Source organism: Buteo buteo, unplaced genomic scaffold, assembly GCF_964188355.1.
Source record: "Buteo buteo unplaced genomic scaffold, bButBut1.hap1.1 HAP1_SCAFFOLD_266, whole genome shotgun sequence".
Taxonomy (NCBI): Eukaryota; Metazoa; Chordata; class Aves; order Accipitriformes; family Accipitridae; genus Buteo; species Buteo buteo.
The window spans coordinates 5,537-32,548 of NW_027439430.1; the positions used below are offsets into that span (position 1 = coordinate 5,537).

The 27,012-nt window shown below is 53.2% G+C and overlaps 4 long non-coding RNA genes across 4 annotated transcripts; 1 reads left to right on the plus strand and 3 right to left on the minus strand.

Moving 5' to 3' along the window:
• Window positions 1-956: 956 nt before the first annotated feature.
• On the minus strand, window positions 957-6,562 carry LOC142028324 (uncharacterized). The gene is made up of 3 exons (XR_012649536.1): window positions 6,369-6,562; window positions 5,317-5,851; window positions 957-3,044 (listed from the first exon to the last, which is right to left on the minus strand). It is a non-coding gene; the product is annotated as an uncharacterized LOC142028324 (long non-coding RNA).
• A 31-nt stretch (window positions 6,563-6,593) lies between these two features.
• On the plus strand, window positions 6,594-14,195 carry LOC142028323 (uncharacterized). Its single transcript, XR_012649534.1, has 3 exons — window positions 6,594-7,005; window positions 7,697-7,838; window positions 14,063-14,195. It is a non-coding gene; the product is annotated as an uncharacterized LOC142028323 (long non-coding RNA).
• On the minus strand, window positions 9,380-15,031 carry LOC142028321 (uncharacterized). Its single transcript, XR_012649532.1, has 3 exons — window positions 14,872-15,031; window positions 14,628-14,734; window positions 9,380-13,340 (listed from the first exon to the last, which is right to left on the minus strand). It is a non-coding gene; the product is annotated as an uncharacterized LOC142028321 (long non-coding RNA).
• A 6,699-nt stretch (window positions 15,032-21,730) lies between these two features.
• Window positions 21,731-26,764, minus strand: LOC142028325 (uncharacterized). Its single transcript, XR_012649537.1, has 3 exons — window positions 26,690-26,764; window positions 25,638-26,172; window positions 21,731-23,365 (listed from the first exon to the last, which is right to left on the minus strand). It is a non-coding gene; the product is annotated as an uncharacterized LOC142028325 (long non-coding RNA).
• Between the last annotated feature and the right edge of the window lie 248 nt (window positions 26,765-27,012).

Here is a 27,012-nt window from a genome sequence, read left to right on the forward strand (position 1 = left end):
ATCGGCAACTTTACTTTCACTAGAACTCACTTTCCTGGATACACGCAGGTGACACACATAGAGACCTACCTACATTTTCTCAAGCCTTAGTACAGCCGAGGCTTCATCACCCTATACGTCCCAAGTTGAGTATTTTTGCTAAAGAGCACAGCAACACATCTGTCCTTGTGAACTGCCTCGTTGCAAAAAAGGAATCACTTTTTCCAGGCCGTTGCTCCGAACGGGCAAGATCTTTTAAAACCGCAGCTGTGCCACCAAACCCGCTCAGGGTCCCTCCTAGCTTTTGACCGCCCTGAGATTTAACAGGCACACGCTCCATTCCATCTTCCAACAGCAAAAATAGGCTAACGCTCTCGGACCCAGAGCGCAACCCTACGCACACAGCCTGCTGTTTTGATGAGGAGCCACCCAGCATCCCTGCGAGCACAGCTGCACGCGCCAGATCGGTTTCCCCTATGCCGCGAGTTACCGGTTTCGGTGAACGTAGTTTCTGACGCTTTAAACCGAAAACCGTATCTCGATGCTTCGCCACAGTAGAAACGACCCATCGCCAGAACGCTACAAAAACGCAGTAACACCAATTGCAAACCCACAGCAGCAACAGCTCCAGAAATATTTAGACCAGGAACAAGGGAGAAAAATAAAACAGCTTCATCTCACGCACAGGGGAGCGGCAGGCAGAGAAAAGGGTCGGCATTCTGAGCCCTTACAGAAAACGGGCATTCTCCTTCCGTTCCTCAGCCCGTCCGTCAAGGTCTAAATACCGCAACACTACTACGGCAACGTCGAGAGTAGGGAACAGCAGCCCTGCCGCTGGACTTGCCGCTGACCCATGCTATTTACGTAGCAGGACGCGTAAGCAGAGGGACGCGTTTTGCCACACGCAGCCCTGAACTTCCTGAAAATTTACGTTTACAAAAAAAGCCACTTGGAACATATTGCCAAACAACATTCGGCAAGAAAGCTTTGATGCGTTTGACACACGCAAGTTTTTGGTCACTTGCTATTTGCTTCCTGTTGCTGCTGCTGTTCTTCCTTCAGAAATTCTACTCGTAGCCCAGTTATTCACTACTGGTTCAAGCATTTGCCTTCCTGGTATTACCAGCACATTCACAGAGGCAAGTAACTTAATTGCTCTTCTACAATTATCCAAACGACAATTACAGCCATGAAAGAGAAGGAGAGGTCAGGCAGCAGAAGAGCTCTGCAGGCTGGCACCAGTCAATATTGCACTCTCTAAAAACAAACAACAACAAAACAAAACCGTGACCCTGTATCCTTCTTTTTTTTTTTTTTTTTTTTTCCCTTCTTCTTTCAGAGCTCATCCCTGCCTCAGCATTTTGTCTTGTCAGAGCACGAAGCGCAGGTGATCCGTACCCTGACGACTTCTGCGTGTGATGAACGCCTGTTCAGAAATAGTCCAGATCTGCAAGACTGGTGTCATTTCTATGGTTTTAATCATCATAACTCACATTTTATTTACTCACGCATTTGTGAGGAAACTAATTAACTCTTAGACACTGCCTCTCCTTTTTTTGGGGGGTGGGGGTGGAAATGTGTTAGAGACTGAAAAACATTACAGTTCAGAGCTCCCAACCACGAGGGAGTGGTGGAGAAATCAATGAAAGCAAAGACCAACAGCAGCAACATCAACTGGAAGTTGGCTTTCATTCCGATCACGTACTTAAGCGACTCTCCTTGCAAGTCTATGCCTCGGTCCTAGGAATGACTAGTCCCTTTTTGGAAGGACAAACTTTTTCACTTAAAAGTCCTAGACTGAAGACTCCGCTGAACGGAATGGGGATTGTCCCACGGGACAACATGCCGTCAACACTCTTAATGGGGAAGGAAAAAAAAAAACCCAAATAAAAATCAAGTTTAAGTACCAGTTCCCATCACGTTTCACTCATTACATTTCTGCTGGCATCTAGGTGCTCAAAAATGAACTACAGGGACACCACATATTCCTGAAAATTCAGTTATACATAAAAAAATAAAAGGCTATTTCCAACTTGCCCATAAAAATCAGTATGAACAGAGAGGAGAGAAACACTCGACCCTGAAGAAGCTAACAGGCAGCTCTGAATTTACCAGACAGGAAATTTCATTCTTTCCCCTGAAACAAAAACACATCAAGGGACCAGTTCAGGAACAGGGCGCGATCTGTTAACAGCAATTTTTCCATCGTCTTTTCTGCACTAGCAGCAAATTTGCCTTCCCTGTGGGTTTAACGTGGAGCATCTGTAGTGCCCTCGAACTCGCAAGTGTTTCTCTCCGCCCCCCCAGCCCGATACGTGCGATTACCTGAGCAGCAAGCGGAATTAACCACGCAGGATTTTCTTCGTGTGACGCAGAAGGTGACACTGGGAGAAGAGGAGACAAAGAAATGAACCTGCTTGTCACACCCAGCCAACGGTGAAAAGACAGGGGAGGATTCTGCCGGAAGGGCTCTGCACCCCAGGAGCTCCCGCCGGCCAGTTTCTCTCCCCTTTGCCCGGTACCGAGGGGACAACGACACCTCGCCCGCGTCCCCTCGCGGGGGGGGGGCTGCCCCAGGTGAGCCGGGGGACCCCCACCTCGCTTCTGCCCGCGGGAACGGACCGGGAGAGACACTCCACGCAGAGAGAGGAGCGTGGCGTGGATTGCATGCCCGAGGGAAGAGGCCGGGCTCCCCGCTGGCAGAAGGACAACTCACCTCCCTGCTGCTCGGAGCTGCTTGCTGCGGACAGCCCTGCCTGCGCCTGGCCGCTCTTCGGCCGTGCTGGGAGCGCGGTCCGGCCAACGGACGCCCCAGCGAAAAGACGCTCCAGCTAATCGCGCCTCCTGCTCGTTACAGCTGCAGGTACTTTTGCCTCTGGCTAATGCATGCTCCAGACAGCGGACACCCCGCCTCGTTCCAGCTCCCGCTTGCTACAGTTCTGGCTCCTTGAAGCCCCAGCTCCGCACTGGAGCTCCGGCTGATTTCAGCTGCTTCTCCTTACAAGCTCCAGCTACGTGCAACGGTCCGGGCTTTCCATAAGGTTATCTATCAACTGCTGTCAAAACTGGAGCATTAGGATTAAACATCAGAGTTACACGCCAAGTAAATATCCGTTAGTTTGGGCGATTAATTACTTAACGACTATTCTGAGCGGCGCAGAAAGAAGAGCTGGACTCAAAGAGGGCACGTGGGGTCTGAAAAGCACCTTTCCCCCCCGCAGACCATCACAGATGTTGAGTTCGGCCTGCTGCGTGCCGGTCTCCCGAACTTCGGCGTCCGACACAACCAGACCCCCATCTCCGGGGAGGGACCACGCACCCTACCTGCCCCCCGCTTCCCCCCGCAGCCCCCAACACCCTCCCACCCGCCTGCAAAACCAGCCAAGCCGGCTCCCGCTTTTGGCCCCCACACCAGCTGACTCGGGGCCCATTTGGGAGCCAAAAAACCTGGATGCTGAGCCTGTTCTCAAGGCCCAAACACGCAGGGCCGGACCTCTGTTTCTGGGCCCAAAGCCGCGCAGCTCGGTCTGTTTCCGTGCCCCCAAATCAGCCACGCGAGCCTGTTGTCAAGCCCCAGGAACAGAAAACTTGTTCTCCATTTCTGACCCTGCAGTGCCCACGGGCGACGCCGAGCATAGCCACCCCACAGCCCTGCACCCCCGGGGCCCCACACGTAGTTTCGGGGAGTGCTCGGGACCTGCGGAGGGCCCGGCCCCACGCCTCTGCGGGGCAGCCCCAGCACAGGCAGGGCATCGCTTCACGATTGCCGTTTCAGGCTTTATTTCCCCGCCACCAGCGGCACGGCCAGGCCCCCACCCCAACCCCCCCAGCCGAAGCACCCCCGCGGGTAGCCGGGCCCAGCCACCCGGAAAACAAGAAAACCAAAGAGGGAACAACAAGACAGACAACGTGGGGAAAGGCAAGGAGAAGGACACAGAAACAGAGAGAGCGCGGGAGGGATAGGGAGCAGGACAGAGAGATGGAGCAAGAAAGGAAAAAAGGACGGGAGGCAGAACCAAGGGAAAGAGAGACAAGGACAGGGAGCAGGACAAAGGGACGGAAGAGGAAAAAAAAAATAGCAACGGGCTGCAGGACAGAGATGAAGGGATTAAATAGACACAGGGAGCATGACAGAAAAACAGAGAGGAGACAGACAAAAGGGACAAAGAGCAGGCCAGCACTGGAGGGGAAAAAACCAACTGCGATGGGCAGTGGGAGAGAGATACGGAAAAAGAAAAAAATACTGAGGAACAGAAAAAAGAAAGAAGCGACAGCTAGCTGGACAGGGGGACACAGTTAGAAAGGGCGGGAGAGGGAATGGGGCAGAGAAAGACAGACAGAAAAGGTAGCAAAAGAAAGCAAGGCAGAGGGACAGCAAACAGGGCGGGGGGGGAAGGGACAGGGGTCTGGACAGAGATGGAGAAATAAGCAGCAGGGACAGAGAAAAAGAGACAGAAAGAGGGACAGGGAACATGGCAGAGAAGGAAAAATCAGGACAGCGGCAGGACGGAGATCAAAAACTGGGACGGTCCTCAGGACAGAGAGGAATACGAATACGAGCAGGGAGCGGGCCAAAGGGATACAGCGAGAAACGACGGGACAGGAAGCAAGACAGCGCGACAGACAAGAACAATGACAACGAGAGAGAGAGAGAGAGCGCGCGAGAGAGCGCGCGTGAGAAGCACAGGGGGTTGGGAAATTTAGAAAGCGAGGTATCAGGAGCCCTGCAGAGAGAGGGAGGGTGAATAAAAAAGGGGCAGGAAGCAGCACAAAGGGTCACAGAGAGTAAGAGATGAACAGGAAGGAGGACAGGGACAGTGAGATCCAGAATGACAAAAATAAACAGCAACGGCGAGCAAGACAAAGGGATAGAGAGAGAAACAGAAAGTAGGAAGAAGAGAGATAGGAAGGCAGGGACACAGAGCGGCACGTACAGGTGCAGAGAGGAAAAGAACGCCAGGGGAACAGGCCAGAGAAATTGGGAGGCGGGGAAAGAGGCGGATGCAGATCAGGACAAGGAGATGGAAAAGGAAAAAACAGCGACTGGCTGCAGGACAAAGACGGGGCGGGGAGAGGGAGAGGGAGCAGGACAAGAACGCAGAGAGAAAAAGAAAGGGGGGCAGTCGAAGGAGAGAGAGAGGGGAAGGGGGGGGAGGAAGAAGGAGCAGGACAAGAGAATAGACAGAAGAGGAGAGGTACAGGGAAGCAAAATAAAAATAATAATAAAAAACAAACGTCACAGCAGCATGAGAAAGCAAGGGGGTCAGGAGAGGGGGAGGGAGGGAGGGACCGGGAGGCACAAGAGGAGCGACAGGGCCCCGGAGGCCCAGGACTCACCACAGCTCTCGCTCTTGGAGCTGCCAGGAGACCTTGCCAGTTCAGACGCTTCTTTCTCCTTCTCTCCTCCCTTCCTCTTCTGTAACTCCAGTCGCTTGGCTGTCCTCCACATAACGGAACACGCGAGCGTCTCGCGGCTCTTACGAGATGAGGCCTCCTAGACACGTAGCCTCGCTCGCTCGCTCACTACGTGGCCGTACCGCGCTGCTGGTCACGCATACAGACCCTGGCAGCCTGACCTGCTGCGGACTATGAGGAGGGATCCTCCCACACCCAGAGAGGCAGGCTCTCTCTTGCCTGCAGCGGGAGGCAGCTGCCAGCCAGATGGCCTTCCATTTCTTCTTCTTTACTTTTCTGTGGCCTCTCCAGCTTCAGCAGCTCCCGTCCACAGCCAGTAAGCGCTCCGCCTGTCCCTCTGTGCTCCCGCGCCGCGAGGAGAGGGAGGCCAGGCAGAGACAGCCCACGCGAGCCTGAGGCTGCTGCAGTCAACGGCATCCCGGGGGACGAACGGGCAACTGCACTCACAGCGTGGCCTCTGGGAGAGGGAAAGAGGCAGCAGCGACCGTTATTACTGTAGCTCGACCCTGGCCGGAGCCCCTCCTTCCGCAGGGGCTTCCGCAGACGCCGCTCGTTCCCCGCGCCGCTGCTAACGGCACCCACATTCAGGGAGACTTGAGAACATCGGAGGGCCAGCTTGCTGCCCTCACGACAGGGCTCGGGGGCTGCCTGCGGCTACAGCACAGGCTTCAGGGGAGGGGCTGGAGCTGGGGGCAGCCGCACGGGCCGAGCGGGGCCGGGGGAAGGCGCCGGGGGAGCTCCGGCGACTCGGGGAGGCGCCCGCTGGCCGCGCCTGGGGGGTGCCCGCCTCCGTCCCCTCTTCCCTTCTATCGGCTCTCGGGGAACTGCCCGGCGCTGCCCTGGCCCGGCTCGCCTCCGGCGGACCGGGAGCCTGCCGCGGCGGCCGCTTCGCAGCTTCCCGTCCCGCCAGCGCCCGGCGGCCAGCGGGCAGGAGGCACCCCCCCGCCCCCGCCGGAGGGGATCGCTCGCCTCACCCGCGGTCCCGGCGCTCGCCCGCTGCCGCCGAGACCCGCGCCCTGCGCGCCACCACGCTGCTCCCGGACACCGCGCATGCGCCGGAGGGGCCGGAGCCGACGAGCGAACGCCGGGCTGCCCCACGCGCAGGACCGCGCATGCGCCCGGGAGGCGCGTCCGCGCGGCTGGTCGGGGAGCGGGTGCAGCGGGAAGCCCGCGGAAAACCACACGAAACCGGCAACGCTCCTGCGTCTGACCTGGTCGGACTCCGGGGGCCGCGGCGGCAGCAAGGACTACGCCGCGCCCGAGAGCCACGCTGCCGCCCGGCCGCCGAGTCCGCGAAAACTACAGCTCCCGGCATGCCCCGGGAGGCAGCCTGCCCTGCTGCCTGACCCCGAGGGGAAGCCGCTTCCGTTTCCGCCCACCCCCACGCCGGCGCAGCCGCAGTTCCCGCCGAGCCCCCAGCGCCGCTCCGGGCAGCTCCGGCGCGCTTTCGCCGACCGGCTCCGGCACGGCGCGGCGCGGCACCCCCCCGCCCGGCTCCGGCTCCGGGCAGCGGCCGCCGCCGCTCCGTGCGTCCCACACGGACCCCGCCGTCCTCCTCGGCGCTTTCCCCGGAACCCGCCGGCCGGCTGCGCAGCCCCGCCACTGGGCCCGGTGAGCACCCTCCCCCCCTGCGCGCGCACGTGGTCCCAGCCGCCCTGTGAGCCCCCCCCCCCCCCGCGCGCACGTGGTCCCAGCCCCCCTGTGAGCCCCCCCCCCCCCCGCGCGCACGTGGTCCCAGCCCCCCTGTGAGCCCCCCCCCCGCGCGCACGTGGTCCTAGCCGCCCTGCGGCCCCCCCCCCCCCGCACGCACTTGCTCCCAGCCCCCCTGTGAGCCCCCCCCCCCGCGCGCACGTGGTCCCAGCCGCCCTGTGAGCCCCCAGGGCTCCCCCCCGGCCTCTGCACCGGCGGCCCCCACCTCCCCCGGGCCACCCCCGCCTCCGACGTTTGCCGTCCGAGGGGCGCCCGGCCCCGCTCACCTTCTCCCGAGGGGCAGCCACAGCCCGGCCACCGCTCCGCTCCGCTCCTGCCTCGGCTCCCACCGGCCCCGCCCCGGCCCCTCCCCCGGCAGCCCCCCCTTGCCAGGGAGGGGCCGGCCCCATCAGCCTCACTGCCAGCACCTGCGGCTCCTCCAGCCCCGGCCCGCAGCTGGGGGACCGAAACCCGGAACAAAACTCCTCAACACCCATGGGAAGTTAAGCAGCAGGCACTTCCTTGATTGAATGAAAGGTGGCAAGAGTCATCTCATTTGGAAGGGGTGTTAACTGGGGTCAAAATACAGATTTTAATACCCATCTTATTTTAGGCCTAAGACTTGGCGATTGCCAGGTATCATCTTTTCCATTTACCCGGGTCCACCAGCGAGGCCACAAGGGAGATTTCTTCCAGAGAGAGGAGAGAGTTATTAAGGCTGAAGTCCACGATTTGCCTTTCTCCTTCATGAAAAGGTGAGTGGATCATATATCATCACTAGTCACCCAAACAGTTAACCCTGAACTTTTCACCTGTCCTTTAACACAGTCAACTCCAAGCTAAATGTTTTCCGTTATTAAGAGGGGACCAAAGATCATGTAAAATATTATTATACTTTCTACAAACACATCCCCATCTGAGAGCTTTAGCTACTAGAGAAAGTCGTTGGAGTTTGGGGTCAGAGGAGCTGCAAGTATAAACCTTCATTCAGCTCTGTTTAGGATGTGTGATTTTTCTCTGGTTGTCTAAACCAGTCTAAATTTCCATAGATGGTCCTGACTCTGGGTGGCTCTAACAAGGATCCTGGAACTCCAGGAAATTCTAAACATCGTTTTATATTTTAAATATGATCCCAAGTTCCTTCCTGCACTTGTCTCTACGGTTTTGGCAACTGACAGCCCCAAGGGCTGCCTGTACAAGTTTCTCCCGAAGGGCGAGTAAATTAATTCTTTTGTCCATGAGGTGGATGGTTTGGTAATGTTATAATTCACAACGCTATAATTCCTTCTTTCAAATTAAAAAAAAATAATTGCCTTTTAAATCCATCCCATTTAATTTGCTAAAATGATTCTCATTGTTCTGCATCTTTTCTCAAGTTTTGGTTAAATTCAATGTCAGTATTCTCCACGGAACTAGATTTTCATCTGACTTTGGAATCGGAAGGCAGGCTGTTACTGAGGTTCAATTTTGTGTCTTTACAAAACTTTGAATCAGTTACAAAACTAGATTTTGGGGTTTTTAATCCAAATTACAAAAACGGTTAATATCAAGATTAACACAGCTCAAACAATAATTGTTTCATTTTGTTTATCTCATGTTTGGAACCCCTCAAAAAAAAATACATACACCCTCTAAACACACAAAAAGATTATTGCCCTCGACAATATTCCTAATAGCAACCCCAATATTATAAACTTTACACAGCTGTTTTCCCAAATAGATAACGTGAAACTTACTTATAGATTTTCAGTTTTAAAGGGCCAGTTTCTTTAGACTTCCAATTTCTTGTTGGTGCTTTCTTTATTCTTGAATAATGAAGCCAAGGTTCTTCTCCCAGACCTTTACCGCTCTAAGGGTTGTTAAAATGACTCGATACGGTCCTTTCCACTTCTCAGTGATTTTACATACATTCAATCTCCTGGTCGGAAGGGATGCGCTGCTACGTCCAATTCTAAGGGTCCAGCTGTGGAGACATACTGACAAAGTTCTTGAAAAGAATTGCTTAAAGAAATCATAACACCTTTTAAAAACCTATCTCCAAAGGCACTCAAGATACTCAGAACATAGGACTCTTGATATGGTCTTTCATAAAACATTTCATAATGACTTAAATTTTCTTTCTCTTCTGGCTATACTCTGATTCTTAACAGAGCCATGGGTAATGCTTTAACCCATGTGAGGAGTGAGGTTTCCTGACAAATTTTACTCGACTGTTGCTTAAGGGTATAGTTCATTCCCTCTCTCTCTCTCTCACCCCACCCCCCCTCCCCCCCCCCCCCCCCCCTTGCTTGTGGTCTATATGGGGTGTGATAGTCTCAATCTATAGATAATACTTTGCTCAACTTGTCTCCTAATCTTTGCTATAAAATGAGGGCCATTGTCAGATGACATTCTTACAGGCACCCCACATTTTGGTATTATCTCTTTGAGCAAGACTTTGAGTACTTCCCTTGCTTTGTTGGCGCGACAAGGGAAAGCCTCGGGCCACCCAGTAAAGATATCAACTAAAACTAGGGTAGATCCTTCTTTTCAAGGCAATTCTATAAAGTCAATTTGCTAATATTCTCCTAAAAAATTTCCTTATTTCATAATCCCAAAGATGATCTTATTACTGATTCGGGGACATTTTTATATATAAATTTCACATCCGCTTCCAATTGTTTAAACAATCTTTGTCGTATTTCACTTTCTGTTCCCCGATATACTTTGTGATGTTCAGCTCGGGCAATTTCTCTTATTATTGTGGGTGGGACTATTATTTGACCTGTCGGTGTTACAGCCTATCCTGTTTCATTTTGTTAGCCTGCAATCTAATAATTAATTCTTCATCTTTTTCGTTATAATTTGGAGTTTCTTTAGGCAATTTTATACTTTTCTCTGGAACTAGTGCTAGGATGCCTTCTTCCGCAGCCTCTTTAGCGGCTTTATCAGCCAGTCGGTTACCTGCGTTCGGACCGGTCTTACCTAACTGATGTGCTTTACAGTGCATTATCGTGACTGCTGTTGGTATTTGAATGGTTTCTAACAATTTCCGTATTTGTTCTGCGTGCTGAATGGTGGTTCCTTGCGCGGATAACAGTCCTCTTTCTCTCCGTATCGCTCCATGCGCGCGTACTACTCCAAAAGCATACTTTGAGTCTGTCCAAGTGTTGACTCGCTTTCCTTGACTTAGTTCCAGAGCTCGAATAAGAGCTATCAATTCAGCCTTTTGGGCAGATATCGTCGAAGGCAAAGTTGGCAACGCAATTACCTCCTCAGTAGTTATTGTCTATCTTGATAAACGTTTTTCTTCACAGATGGAACCGCTTCCGTCGGCATACAGTTCCCAATCTGTTTCTTCTAGCGGCGCATCTCAGAGGTCCAGTCAGCTGGAGTAAACTCTTTCGATTGCCTGCAAGCAGTCACGTTCCAGTTCTCCTTTAACTTGATCGGTTGTTGAAAACGCAACAGGGTTAACGGTGGTAGTAGTGTTTAGGTAAACATCATCTTGTTCCAGCAACACCACTTGGTATTTCAGCATCCTGCTAGGGGATACCCAATGCCCCCCTCTCTGTTTTAGCACAACAGTTATCATATGGGAAACGTACAGTAATCCTTTGTCCTCTAATCCTTTGTCCTCAGGTGAACTTACGAGCTTCCTGGATCAGTAGCACAGTTGCAGTGACGGCTCTCGGACGACCAGAGCATCCCGGACTCACATTACCTAGTCGCTTCGAGAAGTAGGTCACAGCTCGCCCACTTGGCCCTACATATTGGGCCAGGATACCCAGAGCTATACCTCTTCTTTCACGAGCAAAAAGTTCAAGCGTCTTTGTGAGATCTGGCAGGCCTAGGGCTGGCACCCCTATTACAGCCTGTTTCAATTCTTGGAAAGTAGCTTGCTCGGCATCGGTCCAATCCATCGTTTGAGGTTTTGAGCTGCTCCTATAAAGGTCGGGCCAGCAAGCCACAATTTATAATCTACAGGTGACACCACTCGACCATTCCCGGAAACGCTCGTCATTAATTTTTTTCGTCTTAGGTTCGGGGAGACGACAAATTGCCTCTTTTCTCTCAGTTCCCAATTGTCTCTGTCCTTTTAGGATTTTAAAACTCATTTACGTAAGTTTCTTCTTTCTGGGTTATTTGGGGTTTTTTCTGTTGACACTCGATATCCACCGATTCCCCAAAAGTTCAAAAAGTTAATAGTTAGCTTTGTGCATTGTTCTTCCGTCTCAGCTACAATTAACAGATCATCCATATATTTCAGCAAGGTTTCTTGATTATTTTCTTTCTTCCAAATCTCTAATTCTCGTGCCAATTGATTTCCAAAAATGGTAAGACTATTCTTAAAGCCTTGAGGCAAGACTGTCCACGTATATTGTGTTTTTCTCCCAGTCTCAGGATTTTCCCATTCCAAAGCAAAAACCTCTTGACTACCGGGATCCAAGGGAATACGGAAAAAGGCATCTTTTCGGTCTAACACTGTGAACCATTCTTGTTTCTCCGTTAGGGTTGCTAACAAAGTATAAGGATTTGCTACTACCGGATGAATATCTTGTACTATTTGATTTATTGCTCTGAGGAGGTCTTGAACTAATCTACCATCTTTTTCATTAGCCTTTTAACAGGCAAGATCGGGGTGTTATATCTGGATTCACATTCTATTAACAATTTGTATCTTAAAAACGTTTGTATTACCATTGCTAACCCTTTCCGACTTTCCGGTTTTAGGGGGTATTGTTTAATTCTTACCGGATTCGATCCTGGCTTTAAATCAACTCTCACAGGTTCTGCTTTTTGGATTTACCGGGAACTTCCCAGTCCAGACAACTGGAATTACAGCATTAGACTTTGCCTGGTATAATCTTCTGCTTTCGGTAACCATCCTGTTAACAACAAAGCCACTGCTTCGATACGTTTAGTTTCTGGAATCGAAGTTTTAATCTCTCCATTTTTTAATTTAACTTCTGCCTCTAAGTTCTCAAATAGATCTCTCCTTAACAGGGTTTTAGGAGAATCTGGCACATACAAAAACTGCTGAGTGACCCATTGCTTTCCTAATTTCATTGTTAAAGATTTAAAGAAGGGTCTAGTTTCTCGTTCACTTGTTGCACCGACACCGCCAATTTCTTCAAAACTTAACTCTCCCTCTAAGGTATTTAAAACTGAAAAGGTGACTCTAGTGTCAATTCAAATTCAGTGTTCTGTTCTCCCGGTTTAGCTGTAACCAGAGGTTCTGCTGGGAGACTCCCCTCCGGTCCCCGTCAGATACGTTCACTTAAAAAGAACAAGTCTACCTATGGCACTTTATTCCATTTACTCTCTCTCCTACAAAACAACAGCAATTGCAATATAGTATTGTAACTCAAAGTTCTGTTTGTTTACCATTTTTCCTGCAATTCACCCCAATGTGCCAATAAACGTCCCAACGGTGATGGTTTTGGTAACTTTTCATCAGCAGTTCCATTTCCTGCATTCTTATTCTTAAACAATTTTGCTAATGCCTTTATACTTCTATACATTCAAATACCAAATACCAAACAAATGCAAATGACAATTGTCCCAAATAATACACAAAGTCCAACCCAGGAATAGCTTTCGCTTATGACTTACGGGCAGACGCCTAGGCTTCCACTGCAGACGGGTACCCTCCAAGCCCCAACCCTGCGAAGCTTTCGCCGCGCCTCACGGGCAGGCTTTCCAAACAAATTCCAAAGAAGCGGCGCCTTACCTTTTTTTCCAGGGAACGCTGCGAGGAGCTTTGCGAGTCGAGGGTGACGGTTCTCCCCGAGAATACCTCGGTGCCGGCCGGAGTTCGATCGACACTCGATCTCGTCCAGTCTCACTCGCAAGGTCCCATCTGGGTCGCCAAAACCGTTCCCGAAATCCGGAATAAAACTCCTTAACGCCAACCTGAAGTTAAGAAGCGGGCACTTTGTTTATCGCAGCGCTGGGGACACGGGGGATCGCTCCTCCAAAGGCGTGTCCCGCTTAGTATCAAAATCCATCAGTTTTTACAGACTTTTCCTGTCAGGTCATTGTTACCTAAGCTCCTTCCGTAGAAATGCATACTATGCTCGTTCTTAAATTTAACCTTTATAATGATCGGTCCTTTGATTATATAACCTTATCAATATTCTTATTTAAAAACAAACAAGCATTGGTCAGTTACACTTAGCTCTGCTGACTGGCATCTTCGATCCTCAAATCGAGATGGGAAGGGTAAGGGGGTTTCCAAGCAGCAAACTGGCGTCCACGACGGTTTCCTTAGTTTCCTGAAACAGAAGGTAGAAGAACCAGTAACTTCCTGGTGAGGTTTCTAGGGTTAGCTCTTTCAAACTTTAACAATATTAAGGTTCCTAGAGTCATGCGTAACGCAGCTCCTAAAGTTTCTATGGCTACGTTTCGAACTTAACGATCCTATACGTTATGCTTCACAATTTTACTTCTTAATCAAACCTAACTCTTCTATGTGATTAAATTTTGATTTCTTTACCGGAATATTTGCAACAGCTGGAGCCCAGCAGGAACAGGGGGGGACACGGCCCGACCCCCCCAGCGCCTCACCTCCTCCTCCCCTGGGCTCCCTCACGGCCCCTCCACTCGTGCAAAGGGAGCGCAAACGCAGCCCGGAGGGCAAAGGGGACGGGCGGCCAGCGTTTATTCAGTCAGTCGCGTGCCTATCGAGTCCTGCCAGCGAGTCTGCTCCGGGGCTTGGGGCGCCCCCCGGCGCTCCCTCTGCCCCTCAGGCACCTCTGATAGCCTATTTCCATACATTCTGTATGGCCCGTCTAAATATGGGGATGGTTTTAATATTTTGTACCAGCTGTGGAAACTGGTTTGCTGCTAGGTGACTGCAAAAGTGAGATTTGGTAAATAATTATTAGAAATCTTATACTAACACTACGATTGAAACAATAGACAAAAGTATAGCCAAGCAATTAACTAGCAGAGGTAGGTACTCCTAAGTTTTGCAGTTCTTTGCTCTTATGACTAGATGTTCCTGTACGCTGGATGAGAACAATGCTGAAACTGACCACGTGTGATTGAACCTGCGTTAAGCTTCAAGATCAAAGAACAAGGACAAGAATAAAGACTTCGAGGACAGCCAGCAAGAACTTCAAATGGGTCGGTGGTTGCAAAAGCAGCCCTTCGTCTCAAATGGATCCTTCATTGCACGTGATCGGACGTAGGCAGTACTATGATAATTGGTTGCCATCGTTTTTATGTATATGTATTCTAATCTGATTAACATGCAATTAGTTATTCTGTATAACCTGTTTGTGCTAAAGCTGTGGCATGCACGCTAGGTGGAACTATCCCCCGTGCATCCAGCGCTGCAATGAAGAATGCCTGCTTTCTAAAACTCCAAAACGAGTCTTGGGGAGTTTCTTCGACTGGCTTTTCAGTATCAGGGGCACAAGGGAGGAAAGGGGAAAAAAAAAAAAAAAAAAAAAAAAAAAAAAGGCAGCAGTGCGGGAAAGAGAGGGGACCAGGGGAGGGGCAGGGAGGGACCAGAACGCGGAAGAGGGGAGACAGGGCCCCGAGGGCCCGGGGCTGACCACAGCTCTTGGCACTGCCAGGAGAATTTGCCAGTTCAGACGCTTCTTTCTGCTCCTCTCCCGCTCCCCTCCTCTTCTGTAACTCCGGCGGCGCGGCCGTCCTCCCCCTAGGAGAACACGCGTCTCATAGGTCTTGCAAGACGAGGCCTCCTAGGCACGGAGCCTCGCTCGCTCGCACACTACGTGGCCGTACCGCACCGTCGGTGCCGCATCCGGACCCTGCGGTGCACCTCGGCGGTCTGACCTGCTGCGGACTACGAAGAGGGATCCTTCCGCACGCGGAGAGGCAGGCTCTCTCTTGCCTGCAGCGGGAGGCAGCTGCCGGCCGGCCAGCCTTCCATTTCTTCTTCTCTAACCTTTCTCTGGCCTCTCCAGCTTCAGCCGCAGCAGCTCCTGCCCGCAGCCGGTAAGCGCCCCGCCTGTCCCTTCATGCTCCCGCGCCGCGAGGAGAGGGAGGCCGGGCAGAGACAGCCCGTGCGAGCTTTCCTTGCCGGCGGCGTTTCCTTACCGGGAGGAAGCAACGAGCGCGGCGGCCCCTCCCGCCGGTGCCGCATTGCCGTTACCGTCGGACGGCACGTGCAGGACCGGGGCAGCCCCGCGCACTCGCAGCCTCCGAGCTGCAGTACCGAACATTGGTCGCGGGGTGGCAGCGGCGAGCGCTTGGCACAACGCGCCAGCGCGCATGGGCGGCACCCCAGCTGCAGTACCGAAGTCTGTTCAACAGGTGGCGGAAGAGAGCGCTGGCGAAACGCGCCGCCACCGCGCGTGCACGGCTCCGCGCTGCCGTACCGCGTTTCGGTTGCTAGGCAACAGCAGGAGGGCGGCAAAAGGCGCCACCGCGCATGCGCGGCTCCCGACCGCCAGGGCCGCGTTTTGGTTGCCAGGCAACAGCAGGAGCGCCGTAAACCGCGCCGCCGCGCATGCGCGGTTGCCGAGGCGTCCTGTCGCGTTTTGGTTGCCAGGCAACAGCGGCGAGCGCCGTAAAAGCCGCAGCGCGCATGCGCCCGTGCCGAGCTGCCGTAACGCGTTTGGGTTGCTAGGCAACAGGAGCGGGCCGTAAACCGCACCGCCGCGCATGCGCGATAGCCCAGGCGTCGTGTCGCGCCTCGGTTGCCAGGCAACAGGGGCCAGCACCGTAAAAGCCGAACCACGCATGCGCGGTTGCCGAGCAGCCGTAAAGCGCTTTGGCTGCTAGGCAACAGCAGGAGCGCCGTAAACCGCGCCACCGCGCATGCGCGATTGCCGAGGCGTCTTGTCGCGCCCCGGCTGCCAGGCAACAGGGGCAAGCGCCGTAAAAGCCGAACCACGCATGCGCGGTTGCCGAGCAGCCGTAAAGAGCCTCCGCTGCCCGGCAACAGCTGGAGCCCACCCACGCACGCCACCGCGCGTGCGCCCCTCCCCAACGCCACTTCCCACCTTCGGTCACCGGGCAGCAGCCTCCGCATCCCCGTAACGATCCTCTTCGGCGCATCAGCTGGATGAGGGATGACTGACAGCTCAGACCAGGAGAGACCAGACACAGGCGGCAACTACTTACTGGGGGCACAGGGTTTACGTTGCCCTGCCCTTTCCCCACTCGCAGCCCGGGCAGTCATCTTCATGGCCTCCGTTCCAAAAAGCACCTGAGTGGCTGGAGCGTTTACAGCAGTCAAGTGCAAAGAACAGACCATTCGGGTGGTCGCTTCTGCCCCTGCCCTCCCCACCCCATTATCTAGAGAGGAGAAGCAGCACAGGGAACCTGCAAATGGGGGGGGGAAGGGGGGGGGTGTCCCCTGGAGCAAGCCCCAGGGACTGCTGTATCCCTCTGCATGTGGCATCAGGGTTGCGGGAGTGACAGCAGCCAGTCAACAGATGCTGGCGAGAGATTTAAAAAAAAAAAATAACGCCTGGTTCCGGTGACAGCCTGAAGGCAGGCCACAAGAGACCCAAAGCTGCTCTGTGCCAGAGGGGCAGCTCTGTCCAGCAGGAAACGCCGCGTCCCAGCGCACCAGATGCCAGCGGCCCACCTGCAAGCGAGCGATACCCTGGCGACCCTGGGGCTCGGTTGGGGTGGGCGCACCTTTCCTCACCTCTGAGCCATCAGAACTCTGCTCTCCCAATCCTGCACGCACGCAAGGCTTCTTGTGCGGGGCTCGTCTCTTATCGAAGAGACGCTGCACGGTGTTACTTACCGCCCCGCCCTCTGGCGTGCAAAGGAATCAGCCGTGAAGCAGGGATAGCAAAGAGGCCTGTCGGGATATTAGTAGTCCTCAGCAGATGACCGTAGAGCCCTCGAGGTTCCATCTTTGCTCCCTACAGGAGCGTGGCTCCGCACTCCTTGCCGCTCCCGCCGGCAAGCGACACAATTGCCCTTTGCTGCCTGCAACGCGCAGTACCTGCACGGCCCCAGTACTGCCGCTTAGAGAGCGAGAGGCGCTCGCTATAAAGCGGCAATGAAGAACAAGGACGGCCCGTCAAGATGGCAGGACGAACATAGAGAGCCTCCAGCATTAGCCAGGCAGGGCTTGCAACTCACCTTGTGTCGTGGTTTAACGCCAGCCAGCAACAAAGCCCCACGCGACCGCTCACTCGCTCCCCCGCCCCCAGTGGGACGGGGAGACAATCGGAAGGGCGAAAGTGAGAAAACTCGTGGCTTGAAACGAAAACAGTCTAATCATTTAAAAGAAACAACAACAACAACAACAACTTGTAAGGAAAAGAAGAAAAAAAATGACAGAGAATGGGGTGCAGGCAGCATGCCAGGGGTCTGGAGCCTGACGGATGATGGGGAGCGGGGGGTGGAATATGGAGGAGGGAAAGGAAGCGGGGGGGGGGGGGGGGGGGCGGGGATGGGACAGGAGATAGAAGAGCAGGGGATGCGGGGGGAAACAACTCGCGTGGGTTAAAAACTCGCATGGGTGAAGGGGGCGGGCTGGAGCAGCAGGGGGCATATATGGGGGAGAAACACACGCCGGGGAGAGGGTAGGTGAGGGTACAGAGGTGCATGGGGGGACACGGGGGGGGGATGACCTACCCCAGGGAGTCCACCCAGGATGATCCACAGCAGGTAACTCACCTGGGATAACCCGCAACAGAGCATCCACACCAGATCATCCACACTGGGAGGACCCCCAGCAACGCCCCTCAAACTGCTTGTGCTTCACCCCCAATCTTCCCCAAACTGGGGAGTTTTTTGCTTTTTCAAAATACTCAGTTTGGGGTGTGTTTCAGTGCTTTTCCACAACATAAAAAGGGGTGATCTTTCAGTTGTGGGTTTGTGCATGAAAATGGGGTGGGTTTTTTGCTTTCCAGCTGCACCAATCCAGGCGGATTTGGCTTTCCCAGGAGTCCCAAAGTCATTTGGTTTTTTTCCCTTTGCAGACCCAGAATCAGGGGGTTTGGGGTTGTCCTGGTTTCAGCTGGAATAAAGTTCATTTTCTTCCGAGTAGCTGGTACAGGGCCATTTTGGATTTAGGGTGAGAATAACGTTGACAACACCCCGATGCTGTAGTTGTTGCTAAGCAGTGTTTATACTAAGTCAGGGACCTTCCATCTCCTCATACCGCCCTGCCAGCAGAGGCTGGGGGCGCACAAGAAGAGTCGCTGAGCTAAAGCAGGATTCCAGGTAAACAGGTCAGCTCGAAATACACCACCTCCTTTAAAAGTTAAGAGCGATTGGAACACTTAAAATCAGCATTTAGGCTAATCGATACCATTTTGAACACCTTCTTAGCATACAAGTAAACACTCTTGCCGGTGTTGGAAAACGTCTCCTCCCTTCCTTACAGCACCGCTGCAGGGAGATAACCCTGGGAGGCTGCGGGATGAGGTCATACGCAATCAGAATCTACGCTTACGGATCCACCACAACAGCTACAGCCCTTGCGCTGCTGCTGCTGCTGCTTTGCATCTTGCTTGTTTGGTGAATAAAGCTGAAAGTGAAGTGGAAAACTACAAAGAGCAAAATGAAAAATAAAGAATAAATCTCAATCATTCACTTTACGCTAAAAAGGCGTGCCCATGTTTATATACGTCCAATAAAAATACTTATACTGTAAAAGTATTTGATTTTCCTTTTCCATTACCTTAACTTGCACAGCTCTGAATACATACCATTAAATTATCTCTCTCCAAAGTACACATTTATAATGGGACTAGGGGTTTTTGTGCGTGTTACAGAACGCGGAGGGACACCTGGCCAGCTGGGCTGCCCAAGAGAGGCGCTACTGAACTGCCAGGGAAACGCACCATTGAAAGCCAGACAGAAAGAAAGTACTTCAGAGCACTCCGTCAAAACATCAGGAAAAAAAACCCATAACATCCAGTTGCCTCTCTTTTTAAACGTTTAGAAAAATACCTAACTGCTTACATACACCTAACAAATCATATACTACAGCTATTTGGCAGTTACAGTTTAAACAATGCAAGTCAATTTGTAAAATCCCCAGTGCTGCAATACCTCAGACTACCAAAAAGGACTGGCAGGTTTCCTAATGCTTTTGGCAGTACTGAAGCATGCAGAGCAACACGTTTTCATGTTATCTCGACTGTTACAACTGAGAAACCAAAGACCAGTGATGCCATCAACTTTAGGAAGATGGGCTGTGCTTGGGTCTTTGGAAGGAAACTGACTTTTTTTTTTTTTGTCTTTTTTTAAAAGAGAGTGAAAAGTCTCGTTACTGATGACTTCTACTGTCAAGTCGATCACCTCTGAAGATCCACTCTGATGGGAAGTTCCTAAAACAAAATTTCTTTGAGAGAGAAAGACTTCCATTTTGGAAAATCTCTTTCCAACTGATGTCAAAATTACACACTGTAGGTTAAAGGAAAAAATACATTACTGAAGCAGTAACTCATCAAAAACACCTCAGGACTCACTGTCACTAGTTACAAGGCTGCTAATGCTTCCTGGGAAAGCCTGGAAAACACACAGATGCGATGCCCGTTTTGTCCTGTTTTGTCCACGTCTCTTCTTTGACCTTGATTGCTTTTAGTACAGATGCTAATTATCTCCGTAACGTTTTTGAGTACTACTAGAAGATATTTAAAAAAAAATCATTGACTGTAAAAGCATAAAGGTTTTATCATGAAAACAAAGTCTGTTTCTTCTGAACAGCTGAACTCTTACGAACAGTTTCTTCCCTCTTTTAGGACAAAATTATTTTCACAGTATCATTTACTAGCAAGCACACAGCAACAGAAGATTATGCTTTCAGGAAGAGAAAATAAACTGCGGGAAGTAAACTTTGTATAGGTGTAACATGCTCCAGAACAGAACTTATTTTTAGTATTTCTGTTAAAATATTTCATGTAAAAAAAAGTAGAAGGAGAGTTGGCACACTCTCAACATTAAAGTCCGTACCGCAAGTACCTTTGGAAAAATGCAGACACACATCGTAGGCGTACCTTGTACTTGCAGGCCACTACGGAATCTTTCCATCCGTCTCGTACCGCCACGGCAGAAGAAAGGGCAACCACGGCGAAACGGTGCCAGCTGACATCCAGCTGAGAGAAGAAAAGAAAAACATTAGCACAAAGCTGGGTAGGAACCCAAAGCTGCCCTTTTTTTTTTTGTGAAGGTTTGTGAAGACAGTACGACTGAGCGGAGGAAAAAGTATTTTTGCGTCATCTTCGGTACAGCTGTTGACACAGGCCACTAGAGCTTCTGCATTTTTCAGACAAACGTGCCTTTTTTTTTTCCTTTCTTTTTTGACTCATCGGCAACTTTACTTTCACTAGAACTCACTTTCCTGGATACACGCAGGTGACACACATAGAGACCTACCTACATTTTCTCAAGCCTTAGTACAGCCGAGGCTTCATCACCCTATACGTCCCAAGTTGAGTATTTTTGCTAAAGAGCACAGCAACACATCTGTCCTTGTGAACTGCCTCGTTGCAAAAAAGGAATCACTTTTTCCAGGCCGTTGCTCCGAACGGGCAAGATCTTTTAAAACCGCAGCTGTGCCACCAAACCCGCTCAGGGTCCCTCCTAGCTTTTGACCGCCCTGAGATTTAACAGGCACACGCTCCATTCCATCTTCCAACAGCAAAAATAGGCTAACGCTCTCGGACCCAGAGCGCAACCCTACGCACACAGCCTGCTGTTTTGATGAGGAGCCACCCAGCATCCCTGCGAGCACAGCTGCACGCGCCAGATCGGTTTCCCCTATGCCGCGAGTTACCGGTTTCGGTGAACGTAGTTTCTGACGCTTTAAACCGAAAACCGTATCTCGATGCTTCGCCACAGTAGAAACGACCCATCGCCAGAACGCTACAAAAACGCAGTAACACCAATTGCAAACCCACAGCAGCAACAGCTCCAGAAATATTTAGACCAGGAACAAGGGAGAAAAATAAAACAGCTTCATCTCACGCACAGGGGAGCGGCAGGCAGAGAAAAGGGTCGGCATTCTGAGCCCTTACAGAAAACGGGCATTCTCCTTCCGTTCCTCAGCCCGTCCGTCAAGGTCTAAATACCGCAACACTACTACGGCAACGTCGAGAGTAGGGAACAGCAGCCCTGCCGCTGGACTTGCCGCTGACCCATGCTATTTACGTAGCAGGACGCGTAAGCAGAGGGACGCGTTTTGCCACACGCAGCCCTGAACTTCCTGAAAATTTACGTTTACAAAAAAAGCCACTTGGAACATATTGCCAAACAACATTCGGCAAGAAAGCTTTGATGCGTTTGACACACGCAAGTTTTTGGTCACTTGCTATTTGCTTCCTGTTGCTGCTGCTGTTCTTCCTTCAGAAATTCTACTCGTAGCCCAGTTATTCACTACTGGTTCAAGCATTTGCCTTCCTGGTATTACCAGCACATTCACAGAGGCAAGTAACTTAATTGCTCTTCTACAATTATCCAAACGACAATTACAGCCATGAAAGAGAAGGAGAGGTCAGGCAGCAGAAGAGCTCTGCAGGCTGGCACCAGTCAATATTGCACTCTCTAAAAACAAACAACAACAAAACAAAACCGTGACCCTGTATCCTTCTTTTTTTTTTTTTTTTTTTTCCCTTCTTCTTTCAGAGCTCATCCCTGCCTCAGCATTTTGTCTTGTCAGAGCACGAAGCGCAGGTGATCCGTACCCTGACGACTTCTGCGTGTGATGAACGCCTGTTCAGAAATAGTCCAGATCTGCAAGACTGGTGTCATTTCTATGGTTTTAATCATCATAACTCACATTTTATTTACTCACGCATTTGTGAGGAAACTAATTAACTCTTAGACACTGCCTCTCCTTTTTTTGGGGGGTGGGGGTGGAAATGTGTTAGAGACTGAAAAACATTACAATTCAGAGCTCCCAACCACGAGGGAGTGGTGGAGAAATCAATGAAAGCAAAGACCAACAGCAGCAACATCAACTGGAAGTTGGCTTTCATTCCGATCACGTACTTAAGCGACTCTCCTTGCAAGTCTATGCCTCGGTCCTAGGAATGACTAGTCCCTTTTTGGAAGGACAAACTTTTTCACTTAAAAGTCCTAGACTGAAGACTCCGCTGAACGGAATGGGGATTGTCCCACGGGACAACATGCCGTCAACACTCTTAATGGGGAAGGAAAAAAAAAAACCCAAATAAAAATCAAGTTTAAGTACCAGTTCCCATCACGTTTCACTCATTACATTTCTGCTGGCATCTAGGTGCTCAAAAATGAACTACAGGGACACCACATATTCCTGAAAATTCAGTTATACATAAAAAAATAAAAGGCTATTTCCAACTTGCCCATAAAAATCAGTATGAACAGAGAGGAGAGAAACACTCGACCCTGAAGAAGCTAACAGGCAGCTCTGAATTTACCAGACAGGAAATTTCATTCTTTCCCCTGAAACAAAAACACATCAAGGGACCAGTTCAGGAACAGGGCGCGATCTGTTAACAGCAATTTTTCCATCGTCTTTTCTGCACTAGCAGCAAATTTGCCTTCCCTGTGGGTTTAACGTGGAGCATCTGTAGTGCCCTCGAACTCGCAAGTGTTTCTCTCCGCCCCCCCAGCCCGATACGTGCGATTACCTGAGCAGCAAGCGGAATTAACCACGCAGGATTTTCTTCGTGTGACGCAGAAGGTGACACTGGGAGAAGAGGAGACAAAGAAATGAACCTGCTTGTCACACCCAGCCAACGGTGAAAAGACAGGGGAGGATTCTGCCGGAAGGGCTCTGCACCCCAGGAGCTCCCGCCGGCCAGTTTCTCTCCCCTTTGCCCGGTACCGAGGGGACAACGACACCTCGCCCGCGTCCCCTCGCGGGGGGGGGGCTGCCCCAGGTGAGCCGGGGGACCCCCACCTCGCTTCTGCCCGCGGGAACGGACCGGGAGAGACACTCCACGCAGAGAGAGGAGCGTGGCGTGGATTGCATGCCCGAGGGAAGAGGCCGGGCTCCCCGCTGGCAGAAGGACAACTCACCTCCCTGCTGCTCGGAGCTGCTTGCTGCGGACAGCCCTGCCTGCGCCTGGCCGCTCTTCGGCCGTGCTGGGAGCGCGGTCCGGCCAACGGACGCCCCAGCGAAAAGACGCTCCAGCTAATCGCGCCTCCTGCTCGTTACAGCTGCAGGTACTTTTGCCTCTGGCTAATGCATGCTCCAGACAGCGGACACCCCGCCTCGTTCCAGCTCCCGCTTGCTACAGTTCTGGCTCCTTGAAGCCCCAGCTCCGCACTGGAGCTCCGGCTGATTTCAGCTGCTTCTCCTTACAAGCTCCAGCTACGTGCAACGGTCCGGGCTTTCCATAAGGTTATCTATCAACTGCTGTCAAAACTGGAGCATTAGGATTAAACATCAGAGTTACACGCCAAGTAAATATCCGTTAGTTTGGGCGATTAATTACTTAACGACTATTCTGAGCGGCGCAGAAAGAAGAGCTGGACTCAAAGAGGGCACGTGGGGTCTGAAAAGCACCTTTCCCCCCCGCAGACCATCACAGATGTTGAGTTCGGCCTGCTGCGTGCCGGTCTCCCGAACTTCGGCGTCCGACACAACCAGACCCCCATCTCCGGGGAGGGACCACGCACCCTACCTGCCCCCCGCTTCCCCCCGCAGCCCCCAACACCCTCCCACCCGCCTGCAAAACCAGCCAAGCCGGCTCCCGCTTTTGGCCCCCACACCAGCTGACTCGGGGCCCATTTGGGAGCCAAAAAACCTGGATGCTGAGCCTGTTCTCAAGGCCCAAACACGCAGGGCCGGACCTCTGTTTCTGGGCCCAAAGCCGCGCAGCTCGGTCTGTTTCCGAGCCCCCAAATCAGCCACGCGAGCCTGTTCTCAAGCCCCAGGAACAGAAAACTTGTTCTCCATTTCTGACCCTGCAGTGCCCACGGGCGACGCCGAGCATAGCCACCCCACAGCCCTGCACCCCCGGGGCCCCACACGTAGTTTCGGGGAGTGCTCGGGACCTGCGGAGGGCCCGGCCCCACGCCTCTGCGGGGCAGCCCCAGCACAGGCAGGGCATCGCTTCACGATTGCCGTTTCAGGCTTTATTTCCCCGCCACCAGCGGCACGGCCAGGCCCCCACCCCAACCCCCCCAGCCGAAGCACCCCCGCGGGTAGCCGGGCCCAGCCACCCGGAAAACAAGAAAACCAAAGAGGGAACAACAAGACAGACAACGTGGGGAAAGGCAAGGAGAAGGACACAGAAACAGAGAGAGCGCGGGAGGGATAGGGAGCAGGACAGAGAGATGGAGCAAGAAAGGAAAAAAGGACGGGAGGCAGAACCAAGGGAAAGAGAGACAAGGACAGGGAGCAGGACAAAGGGACGGAAGAGGAAAAAAAAAATAGCAACGGGCTGCAGGACAGAGATGAAGGGATTAAATAGACACAGGGAGCATGACAGAAAAACAGAGAGGAGACAGACAAAAGGGACAAAGAGCAGGCCAGCACTGGAGGGGAAAAAACCAACTGCGATGGGCAGTGGGAGAGAGATACGGAAAAAGAAAAAAATACTGAGGAACAGAAAAAAGAAAGAAGCGACAGCTAGCTGGACAGGGGGACACAGTTAGAAAGGGCGGGAGAGGGAATGGGGCAGAGAAAGACAGACAGAAAAGGTAGCAAAAGAAAGCAAGGCAGAGGGACAGCAAACAGGGCGGGGGGGGAAGGGACAGGGGTCTGGACAGAGATGGAGAAATAAGCAGCAGGGACAGAGAAAAAGAGACAGAAAGAGGGACAGGGAACATGGCAGAGAAGGAAAAATCAGGACAGCGGCAGGACGGAGATCAAAAACTGGGACGGTCCTCAGGACAGAGAGGAATACGAATACGAGCAGGGAGCGGGCCAAAGGGATACAGCGAGAAACGACGGGACAGGAAGCAAGACAGCGCGACAGACAAGAACAATGACAACGAGAGAGAGAGAGAGAGCGCGCGAGAGAGCGCGCGTGAGAAGCACAGGGGGTTGGGAAATTTAGAAAGCGAGGTATCAGGAGCCCTGCAGAGAGAGGGAGGGTGAATAAAAAAGGGGCAGGAAGCAGCACAAAGGGTCACAGAGAGTAAGAGATGAACAGGAAGGAGGACAGGGACAGTGAGATCCAGAATGACAAAAATAAACAGCAACGGCGAGCAAGACAAAGGGATAGAGAGAGAAACAGAAAGTAGGAAGAAGAGAGATAGGAAGGCAGGGACACAGAGCGGCACGTACAGGTGCAGAGAGGAAAAGAACGCCAGGGGAACAGGCCAGAGAAATTGGGAGGCGGGGAAAGAGGCGGATGCAGATCAGGACAAGGAGATGGAAAAGGAAAAAACAGCGACTGGCTGCAGGACAAAGACGGGGCGGGGAGAGGGAGAGGGAGCAGGACAAGAACGCAGAGAGAAAAAGAAAGGGGGGCAGTCGAAGGAGAGAGAGAGGGGAAGGGGGGGGAGGAAGAAGGAGCAGGACAAGAGAATAGACAGAAGAGGAGAGGTACAGGGAAGCAAAATAAAAATAATAATAAAAAACAAACGTCACAGCAGCATGAGAAAGCAAGGGGGTCAGGAGAGGGGGAGGGAGGGAGGGACCGGGAGGCACAAGAGGAGCGACAGGGCCCCGGAGGCCCAGGACTCACCACAGCTCTCGCTCTTGGAGCTGCCAGGAGACCTTGCCAGTTCAGACGCTTCTTTCTCCTTCTCTCCTCCCTTCCTCTTCTGTAACTCCAGTCGCTTGGCTGTCCTCCACATAACGGAACACGCGAGCGTCTCGCGGCTCTTACGAGATGAGGCCTCCTAGACACGTAGCCTCGCTCGCTCGCTCACTACGTGGCCGTACCGCGCTGCTGGTCACGCATACAGACCCTGGCAGCCTGACCTGCTGCGGACTATGAGGAGGGATCCTCCCACACCCAGAGAGGCAGGCTCTCTCTTGCCTGCAGCGGGAGGCAGCTGCCAGCCAGATGGCCTTCCATTTCTTCTTCTTTACTTTTCTGTGGCCTCTCCAGCTTCAGCAGCTCCCGTCCACAGCCAGTAAGCGCTCCGCCTGTCCCTCTGTGCTCCCGCGCCGCGAGGAGAGGGAGGCCAGGCAGAGACAGCCCACGCGAGCCTGAGGCTGCTGCAGTCAACGGCATCCCGGGGGACGAACGGGCAACTGCACTCACAGCGTGGCCTCTGGGAGAGGGAAAGAGGCAGCAGCGACCGTTATTACTGTAGCTCGACCCTGGCCGGAGCCCCTCCTTCCGCAGGGGCTTCCGCAGACGCCGCTCGTTCCCCGCGCCGCTGCTAACGGCACCCACATTCAGGGAGACTTGAGAACATCGGAGGGCCAGCTTGCTGCCCTCACGACAGGGCTCGGGGGCTGCCTGCGGCTACAGCACAGGCTTCAGGGGAGGGGCTGGAGCTGGGGGCAGCCGCACGGGCCGAGCGGGGCCGGGGGAAGGCGCCGGGGGAGCTCCGGCGACTCGGGGAGGCGCCCGCTGGCCGCGCCTGGGGGGTGCCCGCCTCCGTCCCCTCTTCCCTTCTATCGGCTCTCGGGGAACTGCCCGGCGCTGCCCTGGCCCGGCTCGCCTCCGGCGGACCGGGAGCCTGCCGCGGCGGCCGCTTCGCAGCTTCCCGTCCCGCCAGCGCCCGGCGGCCAGCGGGCAGGAGGCACCCCCCCGCCCCCGCCGGAGGGGATCGCTCGCCTCACCCGCGGTCCCGGCGCTCGCCCGCTGCCGCCGAGACCCGCGCCCTGCGCGCCACCACGCTGCTCCCGGACACCGCGCATGCGCCGGAGGGGCCGGAGCCGACGAGCGAACGCCGGGCTGCCCCACGCGCAGGACCGCGCATGCGCCCGGGAGGCGCGTCCGCGCGGCTGGTCGGGGAGCGGGTGCAGCGGGAAGCCCGCGGAAAACCACATGAAACCGGCAACGCTCCTGCGTCTGACCTGGTCGGACTCCGGGGGCCGCGGCGGCAGCAAGGACTACGCCGCGCCCGAGAGCCACGCTGCCGCCCGGCCGCCGAGTCCGCGAA